The sequence below is a fragment of the Orcinus orca genome, chromosome 5 (genome assembly GCF_937001465.1).
Source record: "Orcinus orca chromosome 5, mOrcOrc1.1, whole genome shotgun sequence".
Classification (NCBI taxonomy): domain Eukaryota; kingdom Metazoa; phylum Chordata; class Mammalia; order Artiodactyla; family Delphinidae; genus Orcinus; species Orcinus orca.
In genome coordinates, this window is record NC_064563.1 from 45,497,925 (window position 1) to 45,514,551 (window position 16,627).

General features: G+C 39.6%; 1 protein-coding gene and 1 long non-coding RNA gene across 2 annotated transcripts in view; both read left to right on the forward strand.

Moving 5' to 3' along the window:
• The window catches only part of PPM1L (protein phosphatase, Mg2+/Mn2+ dependent 1L), a 337,545-nt gene that overhangs the window by 81,157 nt on the left and 239,761 nt on the right, over positions 1 to 16,627 (forward strand). The window lies entirely within an intron of this gene.
• Positions 3,056 to 14,793, forward strand: LOC125964543 (uncharacterized). Its single transcript, XR_007477655.1, has 2 exons — positions 3,056 to 3,650; positions 3,943 to 14,793. It is a non-coding gene; the product is annotated as an uncharacterized LOC125964543 (long non-coding RNA).

Consider the following 16,627-nt stretch of genomic DNA (forward strand, 5'->3'; position numbering starts at 1 on the left):
AATGCTGGCTTAAGTGAAGGTAGATTGTTTTCTTTTAAGAGGATTTTTCGCAGAACATTTCATCTTCTTTATTTAAAAAATTATTTATTATTGAAGTTTAGTTGGTTTACAATGTTTTGTTAGTTTCGGCTGCACAGCAAAGTAATTCAGAGAGATACATATATTTATCTATTCTTTTTCAGATTCTTCTCCCTTATAGGTTATTACAAAATATGGAGTAGAGTTCACTGTGCTATACAGTAGGTCCTTGTTGGTTATCTGTTTTATATACAGTAGTGTGTATATGCTAATCCCACACTCCTAATTTACCCCCACCCCCCCAGCCTTTGGTAACTATAAGTTTGCTTTCTATGACTGTGGGTCTCTTTCTATTTTGTAAATAAATTCATTTGTATCTTTTTTTTTTTTTTCTGGTATGCGGGCCTCTCACTGTTGTGGCCTCTCCCATTGCAGAGCACAGGCTCCAGACGCACAGGCTCAGCGGCCATGGCTCACGGCCCCAGCCGCTCCGCGGCATGTGGGATCTTCCCGGACTGGGGCACGAACCCGTGTCCCCTGCATCGGCAGGCAGACTCTCAACCACTGCGCCACCAGGGAAGACCTGTATCATTTTTTTTTAGATTTCACATACCATCTTCCTACGAGTGGTCTCCAGTAGGAACATCAACTTCATTTGCTAATGGTACCTTTAACATGTTTCCTTTGGCAGCGCCTTTGGAAAACACCATGAAATATTTGCAAAACATGGTCTTAAGAATGCAGTGATATTGAGGTATTTCTGGAATCCTCTTGGGGGGAAAATGTGTGTCTACTCATCTTGGGGACTTTTTGTTGAATCACAGTTTGCAACGGGTTCCATAAGGTCTAAGTGTTCTGGAATCCACAGGAAGGCCTAGTGTGACCATTTGCTTACTAGGTCTTTGAACCTGGAATTATCCCAGTGTGGACCCTGGGCAGAAATGGAATTTGGCAGTCTGGTCTTGGGAGTTTGGATCTACATTTGCGGGTCAGTGTGGAATTCCCAGAGTCCAAGACTTCCTTTATCTGTATATTTCTTCTCCTGATAGCATACTTCTTAAAAGGGAGCTTGGGAGGTTGCTTATTAAGGCCTATCCCAGAACTCAGCCGTATTCTCACAGGGAGGACTCAGTGAACACGGTGGTTTAACTATTGAGATTATTTTCAAAGGATCAGAGATAATATTATAGAGAACTGTGGTTTTATAGACACTCATGTCATTTTCTTTGATTCTAGAATAAGGAAAATGAATGCAGAACTCTATTTCCATATATGAAATGGTGACTGCAGGTACAACTCAATTGTGTATTCTCAGTTTGTAATGACAACATTGGGAGGAAAATTGATTAGTATTTTTAAAACAGCAGGAAAATTATTTCCTGCCCAAACATTGATTAATCTTTGAATAGGCTTTCTTGTAATCCTTTTCTTCCATAGACTGCAGGGTGCAGCACAGTCATATTTTATGTGGAGTCAAGCAGAGAAACCTACTTGCAATTAAACTTATTGCTGTTTTTTTCAGCAGGTGCAAATAGCTTTGTCTTCAGTAGTTACCCTTTCCTGGCTTGATAACACACTAGGACTTCTTTAGTTTTAATTTGATTAAAGAAACTATTGTCTTATATTATGAACTGTGGAAACAATGAAATATTGAAATTTTCTGATGATATATATTCCCCTCTTTGGCTTTCAAATAGCAGTTTGCTTAGCATCCTTGCGTGAATGCTTTAAAATCCTGTTAGCTGGAGCTCGTGTAACATTAATTTGTTCCTGGTTAGAGGTAATATAAAATACAGTGATAAAGAAGACTAAAGTTCTTTCCCTCAGGGAACTTAAGATCTATTTGAGGAATTAAGACATAGAAATAAGATAAAGAAATATTAGTATGAGAGAGTTTATGATGAGTCCCCAGCGAGTGGATTAGAATATTGCATAACTGGCATAGGATTTCAGAGGGAGAGAGACTTTTTATGCATCCTGGGGTGGCTGGGGATGACTCATGCAGGAGCTGGACCTTGTGCTGGTCCCTGAAGATGGGAAGGATTCAGCCAGGCGAAGTGTAGGAGGGATGCTGGTGGCATTACCAAAGGCGGCTGGGCTGGAATGTGCCTGCCTTTTCAACAGTGAGTAGACCTGTGTGGCTCTAATAAGGGACTCATGAAGGAGAATAATGGGAAAGAAACCTGCAAAGGTAGGTTGAATTCAAGTCAGAAAGGGTTTGGATGCCAGACAAAGGAATTTGGACTTTATTCAGTAGAAAATGTATAAATAGTGAAGGTCGTTGGACAAGAATAAGTAGAAAATGCAAGAAATGGCTTTGTAGTTAGAGCAGCGACAGCACACAGCTAGGAACTGAGGTGCCTTATGATGAAGACAGTGGTGAAAATGTGAGCAAGCTCTGGCTTTGCTGCTGATGGGGATGTAGGTTGGGTTGGCTGCTTAATTGTCATTCTTCTCTCTATTTTTCCTGTTCTCATTTAAGGCTTGTATAAAACCCTTTTTGCAGGCTTAAAATACATTAATTCAAATTTGACCTTCCTTACTGTATGATAGTTTGAATGCCCAGAGCTATTTTCAGTTGTTCCAGATTGTCATGAGTTTGATGTCCAGGTGCCAACTGGAAGGGCCAGACCTGGCCTGTGGAGGATTGTTTTTAAAATCCGATTCTAAATTAAGCACTTTGGGACATAAAAATGAGATGTGGCCTAGTTATAACTCGCCGTTTAACTAAAAGTATATGTTTTTTTCCTTCTCTGCTTAAATATTTGTCTGGCTCTTTCAGACTCAAAAGGCATATAACTCAGAACCAAGAATATTTAGATTCCTCTGCACTCCATTTTTTCTTCCTAGAGTGGTCTTTGACTTCCACTATACTTAAAAAGTTATACTTATAAAAAGAATTTCTCCAAATATTAGGTAACAATTCTTTAAAAAAATTTTATTCCTGGCCCTCACAAATTATAGAAATCTCACAATTTATATTTCATATCTCACAAATTTCATATCTCACAAATTATAGAAATGGAATTTTTTTTGAAGTGTGAGGCATTGTTGGAAGTTAGACTTTTAAACATCTAAAATTAAGTTCTAAAGGACTGTCAATATTAGCAGCAGGAGTTGTGGTGTGGGTATAAGTAGATCATAGTGCAAGCTTTGGAGCCAGAAAAATCTGGTTTCTAATCCTCCCTCTGCCACTCACTGCCTGGGTGACCTGAGCGTATTACTACTATGACATATCGTTTTTTGAGTTCCATGGGTAGAACTTAAAGCAGGTTCTTTTCTCTCTATATAAGTGGAATTTATTCCGAGAATCACAGCGGCAGAGTATGGATAAAAACACAAACAGACTTTTTGTGTGTGTGTGCGTGTGGTACGCGGGCCTCTCACTGCTGTGGCCTCTCCCGCTGCGGGACGCGCAGGCTCAGCGTCCATGGCTCACGGGCCCAGCCGCTCCGCGGCATGGTGGATCTTCCCGGACCGGGGCACGAACCCGTGTCCCCCGCATCGGCAGGCGGACTCTCAACCACTGTGCCACCAGGGAAGCCCCAAACAGACTTCTAAGGGCGTCTCAGCCTAGAATCCTTCTGAGACCTGTTGGGATACAGACTAGAGGAGGTGGAGAGAGCCTCTGGGTAAAAAGGGGGGTTAAGGGTTATGTCTCTTCAGATTCCAAGCCCTTGTTGTCTGTGAGCCTCAGCTTCTTCATCTTTAAAATGGAGACTAATACTTACCTTATAGGGTTATTATGGAGATAAAAATAGATAATTTCGTACAATGCTACGTCTATTCAGGGCGCTCTGTAAAATAGTAGCTGTTGTTATAGTGGTTGGTGGGATTTGGGTGGGTTTAATTTAATTAATTTTTGATTTTTTAGCTGTGTCATTCTTTTTCCTGTATTTTATTTCCTTTCCTACTACCCTATAGGATGTGGATGTGTTCAGAGCCTAGGATCTGGAGCTAGAAGAGAGAAAAAACAGACAAAAAGCCTTAGGGATCAGAGTTGTCTTTTAAGGGAGGTGCCAGGAAACTACCACATAATGCACTTCCATCCCATTGGCCAGAACTTCATCCCATGGTCATGCCTGGCTGCAGCGGAGTCTGGGAAATGTAGTCTCCTCCCTGCGTAGCCATTACCATGGAAGAGGGAAGATCAGGTTTTGATGGATAGCCAACAGCCTCTGCCAGAGCATTCAATATGCTCCTGTGTCTTACTTAGGCCGGTGTCCCCATGGAAACAGAACCAATTGTGATATTTTTCTCATGGACGTATAAACATCTTAAATATTCTATAAATGTGTTTTCATTTCACTGATATGTAGAATATTTTACCCTTAGTTTTTTTTTTTTTTTTTTTTTTTTTTTTTGCGGTACGTGGGCCTCTCACTGTTCTGGCCTCTCCCGTTGTTGAGCACAGGCTCCGGACGCGCAGGCTCAGTGGCCATGGCTCACGGGCCCAGCTGCTCCGCGGCATGTGGGATCTTCCCGGACCGGGGCACGAACCCGTGTCCCCTGCATCGGCAGGCGGACTCTCAACCACTGCGCCACCAGGGAAGCCCCTACCCTTAGTTTTTAATCTATAAAGCATTTTGACATTGCAATTAAAGAGATTAAGATTTTGTTCATAATCATTCAATCTAATATTACCATTCTTTTTTTTTTTTTTTTCCGGTACGCGGGCCTCTCACTGTTGTGGCCTCTCCTGTTGCGGCCTCTCCTGTTGCGGAGCACAGGCTCCGGACGCGCAGGCCCAGCAGCCATGGCTCACGGGCCCACCCGCTCCGCGGCTTGTGGGATCCTCTCGGACCGCGGCACGAACCCGCGTCCCCTGCATCGGCAGGCGGACTCTCAACCACTGCACCACCAGGGAAGCCCACCATTATTTCTTTTTACAGTAGTGAAGTCTTAGAATTTGGGGTATGATCTCAACAGCGCCTCACCTCACAGCCTCAACTGACATACACTTAGTGCTAGTTTCTGCTTTGCCATCACAAATACCTGTACTGGTCATCACCTCTAGAATTCTGAGGGTCAGACTCAGTAAAATATATGCCACATCACAGTGACAACAAATATATAAAAATGATCACACATCTGAAAATATTCTTTCGTGTACTAAAATGTGCTGTTGCAAAAACTCTTGGACTTTTTCTGTTTTTTACCATCCATTTATGTTTTTCAACTGAATTTTTAAAAGATTTTTATTTCGAGATAGTTGTAGATTCACAAGCAGTTGTATGAAACAATAGAGATATGCCCTATAGTCTTCACCCATTTTCTCCCAAAAGTAGCATCTTGAATAACTATAGTATAGTATCACAAAATGTGGAAATTGACTTTAATACAATCCACAGTGCTTATTCAGATTTCACTGGCTTTACATGTACCCATTTGTAAGTGAGTGAGTGTGTGTGTATGCATGTGTAATTCTATGCAGTTTTATCACATGTATATGTGATCACACCACTGTTAGGATACAGGACAGTTCCGTCAACACAAGACTCCTTCGTGTTACCGTTTTTAGCCACAGTTACTTCTTTCCTTTCCTCTTCCCTAACTCCTGGCAACCACTTATCTGATCTCCATATTTGCCATTTCAAGAATATTATATAAATTGAACCATGCAGTATGTTATCTTTTTTTTTCTTTTGGTAAACAGTCTGGGCCTAGGACCTCTGTTTAAGTCTTAGTCATTCACCACAGAGAGAAGGACAAAGAACAGCTAATCCTCCAGGCTCTAGATAGCTTCTCTACCTCACAGAGATGTTTACGAAAATACATAAATCTGGGACTTCCTTGTGGTCCAGTGGTTAAGACTTCGCCTTCCAATACAGGGGGTGGTGCAGGTTTGATCCCTGGTCGGGGAGCTAAGATCCCACATGCCTTGCAGCCAAAAAACCAAAATATAGAACAGAAGCAATATTGTAACAAATTCAATAATGGCTTTAAAAATGGTCCACATCAAAAAAATCTTTAAAAAGAAAGAAAATACATAAATCTCATATGCATTAATTTTTTTTAATTGAAATTTTTATTGTGATAATTGTATATGTAACCTTTTGAGACTGACTCTTTTCACTCAGTATAATTCCTTTGAGATACATACAAGTTGTGTGTATCAATAGTTCATTCCTTTTTATTGCTGAGTAGTATTCCATGGTATGAATATACTATAGTTTGTTTAGCCAGTCACCCTTTGGAAGGACATTTGGATTGTTTTCAGTTTTTGGCTAATATAAATAAAGCTGGTATGAACATTTGTGTACAGGTTTTTGTGAGAACATAAGTTTCCTTTTCAGTGGGATAAATGTCCAAGATTGTAATTGCTAGGTAGTGTAAGAAGTGTATGTTTACTTTTATAAGAAATTGCCATACTCTTTTCCAGAGTGGCTGTAGCATTTTACATTCCTATAAGCAAAGTAAGACCAGGTTCTTTGCATTCTCTGAGTCCTCACCAGAATTGGTATTTCACTTTTTTTTTTTTTTAACTTTAGCTAATCTCATATGTGTAGTGATATCTCATTGAGATATATTTAGATTAACGTTTCCCTAATGAGAATCCCTCTCTCCCTACCCACGCTCCCTGACCCCAATATATATATATATCTCCAATAAGCACATGAAGAGAATATGGTGTATCTTCTTTGAAGAAATGTCTATTTAGTTCCTTTGCCCATTTTTTTAAAATTTTATTTTATTTTTACATAACAGGTTCTTATTAGTTATCTATTTTATACATATTAGTGTATATATGTCAATCCCAATCTCCCAGTTCAACACAGCCGCCCCCTGCCACTTTCCCCCCTCAGTGTCCATACGTTTGTTCTCTACATCTGTGTCTCTATTTCTGCCCTGCACACTGGTTCATCTGTACCATTTTTTCTAGGTTCCACATATATGCGTTAATATACGATATTTGTTTTTCTCTTTCTGACTTACTTCACTCTGTATGACAGTCTCTAGGTCCATCCACATCTCTACAAATGACCCAGTTTTGTTCCTTTTTATGCCTTTGCCCATTTTTAAATTGAGTTATTTATCTTTTTATTGTTGAGTTGTAAGAGTTCCTTATATATTCTGGGTATAATTCTCTTATCAGATATATGATTTGCAAATATTTTCTACCATCCCTTGGGTTGTCTTTCTTTTCACTTTTTGATGGTATCACTTGTAACACGAAGGTTTTTAATTTCAATCAAGTCCATTGGGAAAGTATATATTTGTGTCTTGTGTACTTTTGTTGTTATATCTAAGAATGCATTGCTTGAGCCAAGTCACAAATTTACGCCAATGTTCTCGCTCTCTTTTTTTTTAAAAGTAAATTTATTTGTTTTTTTATTTTTGGCTGCATTGGGTCTTTGTTGCTGCGCGCGGGCTTTCTCTAGTTGCAGTGAGCAGGGCTACTCTTCGTTGTGGTGTGTGGTCTTCTCATTGCAGTGGCTTCTCTTATTGCAGAGCACGGGCTGTATGTGCGTGGGCTTCAGTAGTTGTGGCATGCAGGCTCAGTAGTTGTGGCACATGGGCTTAGTTGCTCTGCAGCATTTGGGATCTTCCCGGACCAGGGCTCAAACCCGTGTCCCCTGAATTGGCAGGCAGATTCTTAACCACTACGCCACCAGGGAAGTCCCTGTGTTCTCATTTTTTTTTTTTGTGGTACGCAGGCCTCTCACTCCCGTGGCCTCTCCCGCTGTGGAGCACAGGCTCCGGACGCGCAGGCCCAGTGGCCATGGCCCACGGGCCCAGCCACTCCGCGGCATATGGGATCCTCTCGGACTGGGGCACGAACCCGCGTCCCCTGCATCGGCAGGCGGACTCTCAACCACTGCGCCACCAGGGAAGCCCCCTGTGTTCTCTTTTAAAAGTCATATTTTTAACTTACATTTAGATTTAGGTCTGTGGTCCATTTTCAATTAGATTTGGGCATGGTATAAATATTTCTAACACTTTAAAATTTTTTTCCAGCTTTATTGAGATATAATTGACATATAACATTGTATAAGTTGAAAGTATACAACATGATGATTTGATATACATATATATTGTGAAATGATTACTGCAGTAAGGTTGGTTAACACCTCTAGCACCTCACATAATTATCATTTTCCTTTGTAGTGACATTTAAGATGTACTCTCTTAGCAACTTTCAAGTAATACAATATTGGTAACTGTGGTCACCATGCTGTGCATTAGATGCTCAGAACTTACTTGTTGTATTTCTTATGCTTTTTATAAAAGTTTTATAACTTTATATTTTACATTTAAGTCTGTGATCCATTTGAGTTGCTTTTTGTAGGTGTGTCCAGTTGTGTCAGGACCATTTGTTGAACTCAAATACAATTTTTTTTTTTTTGTCAAATACAATTTTTAGGTTAAAATTTAACTGTCTCATCTGATAAGATTATCTCCCAGTAAAGAAAATGGAAAGGAAGTTTCTCCTTGGAGATGAAACACATATATTATTTTAAAAGTTCTAAAGTCTTCAAGCTAAAATAATGAACCACAATAAAAAAGACTTGGCTTTTCATATTTCAAGTCTTTTTGTCTGGAACTTTGTTCATCCATGGCTTTAATTAGGTGGTTTGTGAACAGCTGGTGGACATATGGTGAAGTTACACCTCATTAATAGAATATAAATTTTCCATGTGGTTTTGTTGCCTCTTTCTTTGCAGTTATTTTGCTTTAAGACAAACTTCTGTTATACAAAAGTCTGGCCTTTTTGTCTTGGGAAATATCTGCAGATACTTTATATTTGTTTTATATTATTCATTGTCTCTTAAGTTTTATAGTCATGCATTAGATACTTTATACCTCATCAGGTTCCTTTAAAAGTTTGTATCGTTTGGTTGCTCAATTTGAAAGATATATTTCAAAAAATGATTATGACAGATAAGATAAGCTTTTAAAAGTACAACAACCTCCTGTTACCTAGGATAGCTGAATAACTGAGAATTACCATATAACTGTATGGGGGTTATCACGGTTAGTTATAAAGTATATTTGACGTTAACAATGTGCATAGTGCTTTTGCTGTGCTCTTTTTAAAATATTTTCTTTATCGGCATATAATTTTATAATTCACATACCATAAAATTTACCCTTTTAAAATGTATCATTTAATGGTTTTTAGTGTATCCACAAAGTTGTGCAACCATCACTAGTATCTAATTCCAGAACATCATGATGTTGATTATTTGCCAATCTCATATGACTTATTTTTTTGCTAATTTTATATGCCTAGTTTACTTCAAAATAGACTTGAGGTGGTTTACAATAACAGACTTATTATAACAGGGTCAGTATGATATAAGAGATCAAAAACATTAGTGAGAAGGGAGGAATAAATAAACCAAAAACTCAGACTGAAGCTAATGTAATGTTGCTGTTAAGCAAAGTATGTAAACTTAAAACTCCTAACCTGATAGTGTTTCATATTCTATCATGGATCCAGAATTATATTCGTGAAAAGTCACATCACAATGCTTTCCTCTTTAAAACTCCCTCTTGATTCCCACAGTCAAAAGTCATGTTTGAAGTTAATATATGACACTCATTCAGGGTCATGTATATTGAAACTGGTGGGTGGGTAGGGGTATGTATGTGAGGGGTGTAAATATGGTGCATCTGCTGTGGCATCAATTTTACATAAAAATTTTAGAGGAAAACCAATATTTTATATTAATTTAAAAACATTGCTTAATATAGAAAACGAATATGGGGTAGAATGCAGAATTTGCATGAAATACAGCGTAAGACTTCAAATAAGCGTTGTTCTTGATCTCAGTTATAGGGGGTCTGATCCTAGGAACCCTTCTACCTTCCTAGTACATGTTCTCTCTTTGCCACTGGTGTTTCTGCTTTGGAAATAATGGTGAAATTCTGGCTTACCAAACCAAACAAACACATGCAGAAACAAAACAACCCAAGAAACCCCAAAATCCTACCCCCAAATTCTTGGGTTGGTATAAAATCCCTTCATGATATGCTAAATATCTCACAGATCTGGGCCAATATTCAGTCCTTTCCAGATTCTTTCTGCCTGGAATGCCCCCACTGTCAACCCCACATGACCCTTCCTATTTCCCCCCATCCCCACCCCTTCCTCCATTCCAAGTACCTGTGTAACTTCTGTCCTGGTGTCCCTTGTTGCTATGTTCTCCAGGTACTTTCTTCCTGCTCTGTTGCTGTAATTAGCACTATGTATTGTCATGGAGTCTATGCAGTGTGGTTAAGTTGAAAGAGGTGATAATGAATGTGTGTCTCTGTAACTGTAGACTCCTCAAAGGCGGGGCTCATCTTTTATTCATCTGTATATCCTGGTGCATCATATGGGTTCTGACACATCGTAGATATTTACTAAATGTCTTCTTGAATTAATGAATGAATTCTGGGTGACAATGATTTGTGGAGTACAGATGATTCTGTTTTGGGGGGCTTGGTAGATTTTTTTTTTTTTTTAAATTTCAGGATAAATGGAGTTTTTGTACATTCATTCCCTCTTCCATGCACCATCGTTAGGCATCTAGCACACAACAGAGTACTGAAATTGCTCTTGCCAGGTCAACAATGACCCAGTTTCCAAATCTGGTATACCTTTTCTCCCCCATTTTATTTTTCTAGAGCTGTCTGCTGCATTTGACACTGTTATAACTTCTCCACTTTTGAAGCTCTTAACTCTTTTCTTTCTGGTGTGTTCTCCCACGTCTCCTGATGTCAACCATCACATCCCCACAGGCTCCTCTTCCTCTGACTGCATCTTAACTTTCTGTTGGTGTCCTCAGGTTATGTCTTGGGCTCCCGCCCTTTTGTATACACAGAGGGGCATCTCAGCCACTCCCTTTGTTTCTGTTCTCTGACCATAATCCCCAGATTGGGGTCTTGAGTGAGCATGCTTCTAATCTTGCCACCTGTCTCCTTGGTATTGCCACCAGGATAGCCCAAAGCTTCACAGATTCTACATGTGTAAAATGAAATTCTCATTCTTTCCTGCTGAATTAATTTTTCTTCTATATCCTCCCCCCCTCATTTGTCGAAACCACCATCTACTCAGTTACTGAAGCTAGAAACCTAGCTGTTCTCCAAGATCCTTTGTCCTCAATTATCCCCTTCAAGTTACCCATGAAGACCTCTCAGTTTTATTACCAGACATTTTACAAATTAATTTCATTATTCCAAAACTACCGCCTTCTCTCTCCAGTACTTCTGCAGAGTGGAGAGTGCATCTGGGGAGTGGAGAAATTGACAGCCTACAGCCCAGCGACTTCATTTTTTATGTCAGGTTAGTAATAAAGGACTTATCAGTTACGTGGGCAGTTATTAAACATAAATATTTGTGCCGTTTTCTGGCCCTGACATTTCTGGGATCACTCTGTATTTTTTTTCCTCACCTCTCCATGTACTATTTCTTAATTTCCTGGCTGGCCTGGACTGCCCTAGAATTCTCTGGGCTGCCCTAGACCTAGAAAGTCTCGAGTCTTTTCCAGAGTCGCATGGCATGTCCAGTAGGGAATATTCTCCAGACCTTCTTTCACATTCAGCATTACCCTGTATTTGAGTGGCAGGCAGAGGCCTCTGGTCCAGGAGACCTGCAATTTCTTTTTTTTAAAAGATTTAATCTTATTTATTTTTGGCTGCGTTAGGTCTTTGTTGCTGTGCTCGGGCTTTCTCTAGTTGCAGCGAATGGGGGCTATTCTTCTTTGCGGTGCACGGGCTTCTCATTGCGGTGGCTTCTCTTGTTGTGCAGCACGGGCTCTAGGCACGCAGGCTTCATTAGTTGTGGCATGCAGGCTCAGTAGCTGTGGCTCGTGGGCTTTAGAGTGCAGGCTCAGTAGTTGTGGCCATGGGCTTAGTTGCTCTGGGGCATGTGGGATCTTCCTGGACCAGGGCTCGAACCCGTGTCCCCTGTAGTGGCAGGCGGATTCTTATCCACTGACACCAACAGGGAAGTCCCAACCTGCAATTTCTATGTTGTCCCAGAGCCTGGGCTGGAATTGGAGACAGTTTCAATTTTTTCTGGGCTGTGCAGGGAACAGGGCTGCTTAGCCGGCCCTCAGTCTGTAGCTCCATTTCAAGGCTTCACTGCTGAATCCACCAGAGGAGGGAGCTTACTGCACTTTAAGGAAGGTTGCTTTTTTGTCATCATCCTTTCTCTGTCCTTCCCCATACTTGTCAGAGAGTAATTTCTTTCCTAATCATTCCTGCAAGTGTTTCTATATTCCCTCTGTCCCCATTCCTAAGGAGACATCCTTGTAAATATGTTATTTTGCACATTATTTTTACTCTCCTCCTTCTGTCACAAAGGACTTGAAATATTACACAGCTGTAAGTCCTGAGAGATGTTAAATTTCACTTGTAGGCAGGATTATTATTTTTTAAATAGGAGAATGGGATCTTGTTTAGAAAGTCAGACGTGTAGCCCCTTCCATCAGAGATGATTAAAAATTAAAGACAGCCAGCCCAGCAATCCCACTACTGAGCATATACCCTGAGAAGACCATAATTCAAAAAGAGTCATGTACCACAATGTTCACTGCAGCTCTATTCACAATAGCCAGGACATGGAAGCAACCTAAGTGTCCATCGACAGATGAATGGATAAAGAAGATGTGGCACATATATACAATGGAATATTACTCAGCCATAAAAAGAAATGAAATTGAGTTATTTATGGTGAGGTGGATGGACCTAGGGTCTGTCATACAGAGTGAAGTAAGTCAGAAAGAGAAAAACAAATACTGTATGCTAACACATATGTATGGAATCTAAAAAAAAATAAGGTTCTGAAGAACCTAAGGGCAGGACAGGAGTAAAGACGCAGACGTAGAGAGTGTATTTGAGGACATGGGGAGGGGGAGGGGTGGGCTGGGACGAGGTGAGAGAGTGACACTGACATATATACACTACCAAATGTAAAATAGATAGCTAGTGGGAAGCAGTTGTATTGCACGGGGAGATCAGCTTGGTGCTTTGTGACCATGTAGAGGGGTGGGATAGGGAGGGTGGGAGGGAGACATAAGAGGGAGGGGTTATGGGGATATGTTTATACGTATAGCTGATTCACTTTGTTATATAGCAGAAGCTAACACACCATTGTAGAGCAATTATACTCCAATAAAGATGTTGAAAAAAAAATTAAAGACAGTACCTTCTTCTGATGAATCTGTATTTACCTAAGTAGATGTGTTTTTGATTGTCTATCACCTAGGGTTAAAAAAAGACATCAAAGCAGTGACTCTATTCTTTTCTTCGAAAAGCTTAGGGCTATGTCCAAAGATGAGCCCAAACTATGTGAAAATCGGCAATTCAAATGCCGTTTTTTAAAAAAAAAAAAGAAATAAATTACCTCTGCCAGTGGATTCCATGGCTGCTTGGCAGGGGTAATTTGCTGCAGTCCAGTGCTTTCCAAGTTGAGGTTAATTATTCCTTGTAGGAAGTTAGATATTCCTGGAAAAGGTACATTATCTTTGAGAAAAATAACTTATTAAAATATTGAGAGCATTTGTTGAACATTTAATATAGAGCTTTTTTAAAACCTTTTTTTATTGAAGTATAGTTGATTTACACTACTGTGTTGGTTTCAGGTGTGCAGCCTACTGATTCAGTTATTTTTTTCTGATTATATTCCATTATAGGTATTATAAGATATTGAGTATAATTCCCTGTGCTATACAGTAAATCCTTGTTGCTTGTCTGTTTTATAAGTTTGTTTCCTATGTCTGTGAATCAGTTTCTGTTTTGTATATAAATTCATTTGTAGTATATTTTAGATTCCACGTGTAAGTGATATCATATGTATTTGACTTTCTCTGTCTGATTTACTTCACTAAGCATAATATTCTCTAAGTCCATAACATGAAGCTTTGATGGGGGAGGAAAAGAGATAAATTTTAGAGAACAGGACGTTTTATAAAGCAGATATCTTGGGTAAAGCGTTTAGGAGGACATCAATTAGCTAGAGGGAAAGATCAGATATTCGGGGAATGGAGAGAGAGGAAGCCAGGAAAGGGGCAGGAGGGTGGGAAGGACATTCTACCATTATTCCTTAGAGTGAGGCTTGCTGGAGCCTGTATTCTCTGAGCCAAGACCTTCTGTTCTCTTACAAATATAAGCCCTGGTTTTGCTCTTCATAGAAAGCAATGAGTTCATTGTTGTTTTTGACATCATGTCGATCCCCCCCCGCCGCCCCCTCCAAGGGATGGATAATTAGAACTCTCTGACGAAGAAAAGGTCCTATAATCTGTTTTATAGATAATTATTTTCTGAACCATCAAGTGAAATTCAGCTTTAATCTTCAGGGCAAGTAGATAATCATTTTCTGAACCATCAAGTGAGATTCAGCTTTAATCTTCAGAGCAAATGACGATTAGTTAGGATGTATTAAACTCTGTGAGTTTAATGTTCATGACAAGTGTTTCATAAAGGAAGATGCTGTCTGTTATCGCTCCTCAGAAGGAAATTGTTGATAAGAAACCATTTTGAGAAGTAAGATTTATGGCAACATCAGAAGCTAGAGAAGCTGGGGCATCTGAGCATCCAGGACAATCAAGGGCAAATGGGACAACTAAATTTTTCTTGTGCAGTCTACTGTCTTACCAAAAAAAAAAAAAAAAAAATCACGTATTTGTATAGTCTCCTTCCGCAAAGCAATTAAGGAAAGTATTTACTCTTTAAAAGCCTACTCTATTTTAATGAAGCATGTTAATTCCTGAAGTTAATTCCTGAAGGAGATAGACAAGGGATACCAGTGGGAGAGCTTCCCTCAATTGTTATCTTATTATTTTTCCCTTCAAATAAAATCTTTACATTTGAGTAATCTATTGATTCAGGATTCAGTGGGTTGGTAATTTCATCTTGACCTTATTCATCCAATGAAGCATATGACCCAAATGCACAAAGTCAGACCCTTATGCTGCAAAAATCAGCTCATCTCCTTTGAACGAACTAGTTGGAAGAGTCCCAGCTTTTCACTGACAGTCAGCATGCTGACTGTCCTTAATATTGTACTTTTCCAATTGTATTCTATGGATACTTAGGTAGGGACTTCAGGTGGTTTATTATAGAATTTATGTTTATAATACAATAGTATCTATATTTTATTTTCTTTGGGGCTCACCAAAACCAGTGTTATTCCCCCAATTAACTAAAAACATATTCTTTAGGGTATTATATTAATTTCCTGTGGCTGCTGTTACTAAATTACCATAAAGTTGGTGGCTTAAAAGAATAGGAATTCATTCTCTCACAGTTCTGGAGGCCAGATGCCTGAAATCAAGGTGTTGGCAAGGCGGTGCTCTCTGTGAAGGCTCCAGAGGTGCCTCCTTTCCTTGCCTTTTCAGCAAGCTCCTGACATTCCTTGGATTGTGGCCACATCGGTCCAGTCTCTGCCTCCATGGTCATATTGCCTCCTCTGAAAATCCCCTCTGATTGCTTTTAGGGCTCACCCTGATAATCCAAGGTAAACTCCTCTTCTCAAAATCCTTAATCACACCGTCTGCATATACAGTAAAAGTCACATGTTCCCAGGTTTAAGACGTGGACATATATTTTGGGGAGCCATCATTCAGACAAAGAGAGTACTTTGTTCTTATTTATTGGTCTGTAAGACTTGGAATGTTCAATCTACCTATTCTACCTACATTAGGAATATACCATCATAATCTTTCTAAATTTTGAGTAGATTTAAATAGAGATAAAAATATGAACTTTTTACCTTTCCCAGTAATCAACCTAGATTTAAGTTTTCATGCTATAGATCACACTAGTGAAATTAAAAATAGAAAATATGAAAAGGAAGATAATCCTAGTATCATTTATATTTGATCTTGGTCAACTATACAAGTATAAAAATACTAAAATCATTAAAATATTAAAAATCATTTTTACCATAATTTATACATCTGGAAAGTATTGAGTGATAACGGGTACATTTGGGTTATGCTGACTAGGTATTGAAAATAATTTATTTGGGATTGAAATTTTGTCAGTGAAGTAATCCACAAGGTGCATACATTATGCGCAAGCTAGCAGGAGTATTTTGATACAAAGTATTTGTGAAAGTAAAGGTAGTTTGCACTGGATTTGTTTGCAGTTTAATTCTTTTTTTTTGCGGTACGCGGGCCTCTCACTGTTGTGGCCTCTCCCGTTGCGGAGCACAGGCTCCGGACGTGCAGGCTCAGCGGCCATGGCTCACGGGCCCAGCCGCTCCGCGGCATGTGGGATCTTCCCGGACCAGGGCACGAACCTGTGTCCCCTGCATTGGCAGGCGGACTCTCAACCATTGCGCCACCAGGGAAGCCCAGTTTAATTCATTTTTGACAGATGCCAACAAAACGTTTCTCCTTTTCATAGTACTAAGAAAGAAGAGAGCATGTAATGTCAAACCTTTATTAACCTCTCTCTGCCTATACCTGGACTTTCCCTACACATACAGGTATTTATAATTATGAATCCACATACATCAGTTGCTGACAGCAGTGTCAAGTTAGTGTGTGCCCAACTAGTAAGGTTTACTGAATTTTCAGGTGGTCTTGGCATGCTAGGCAGGCAGTACCAAGTTGTTTAGAGAGATCTCTCTTTCAGACTGTAGAAATGTCTGAGACATGTAAACCAGATAGAT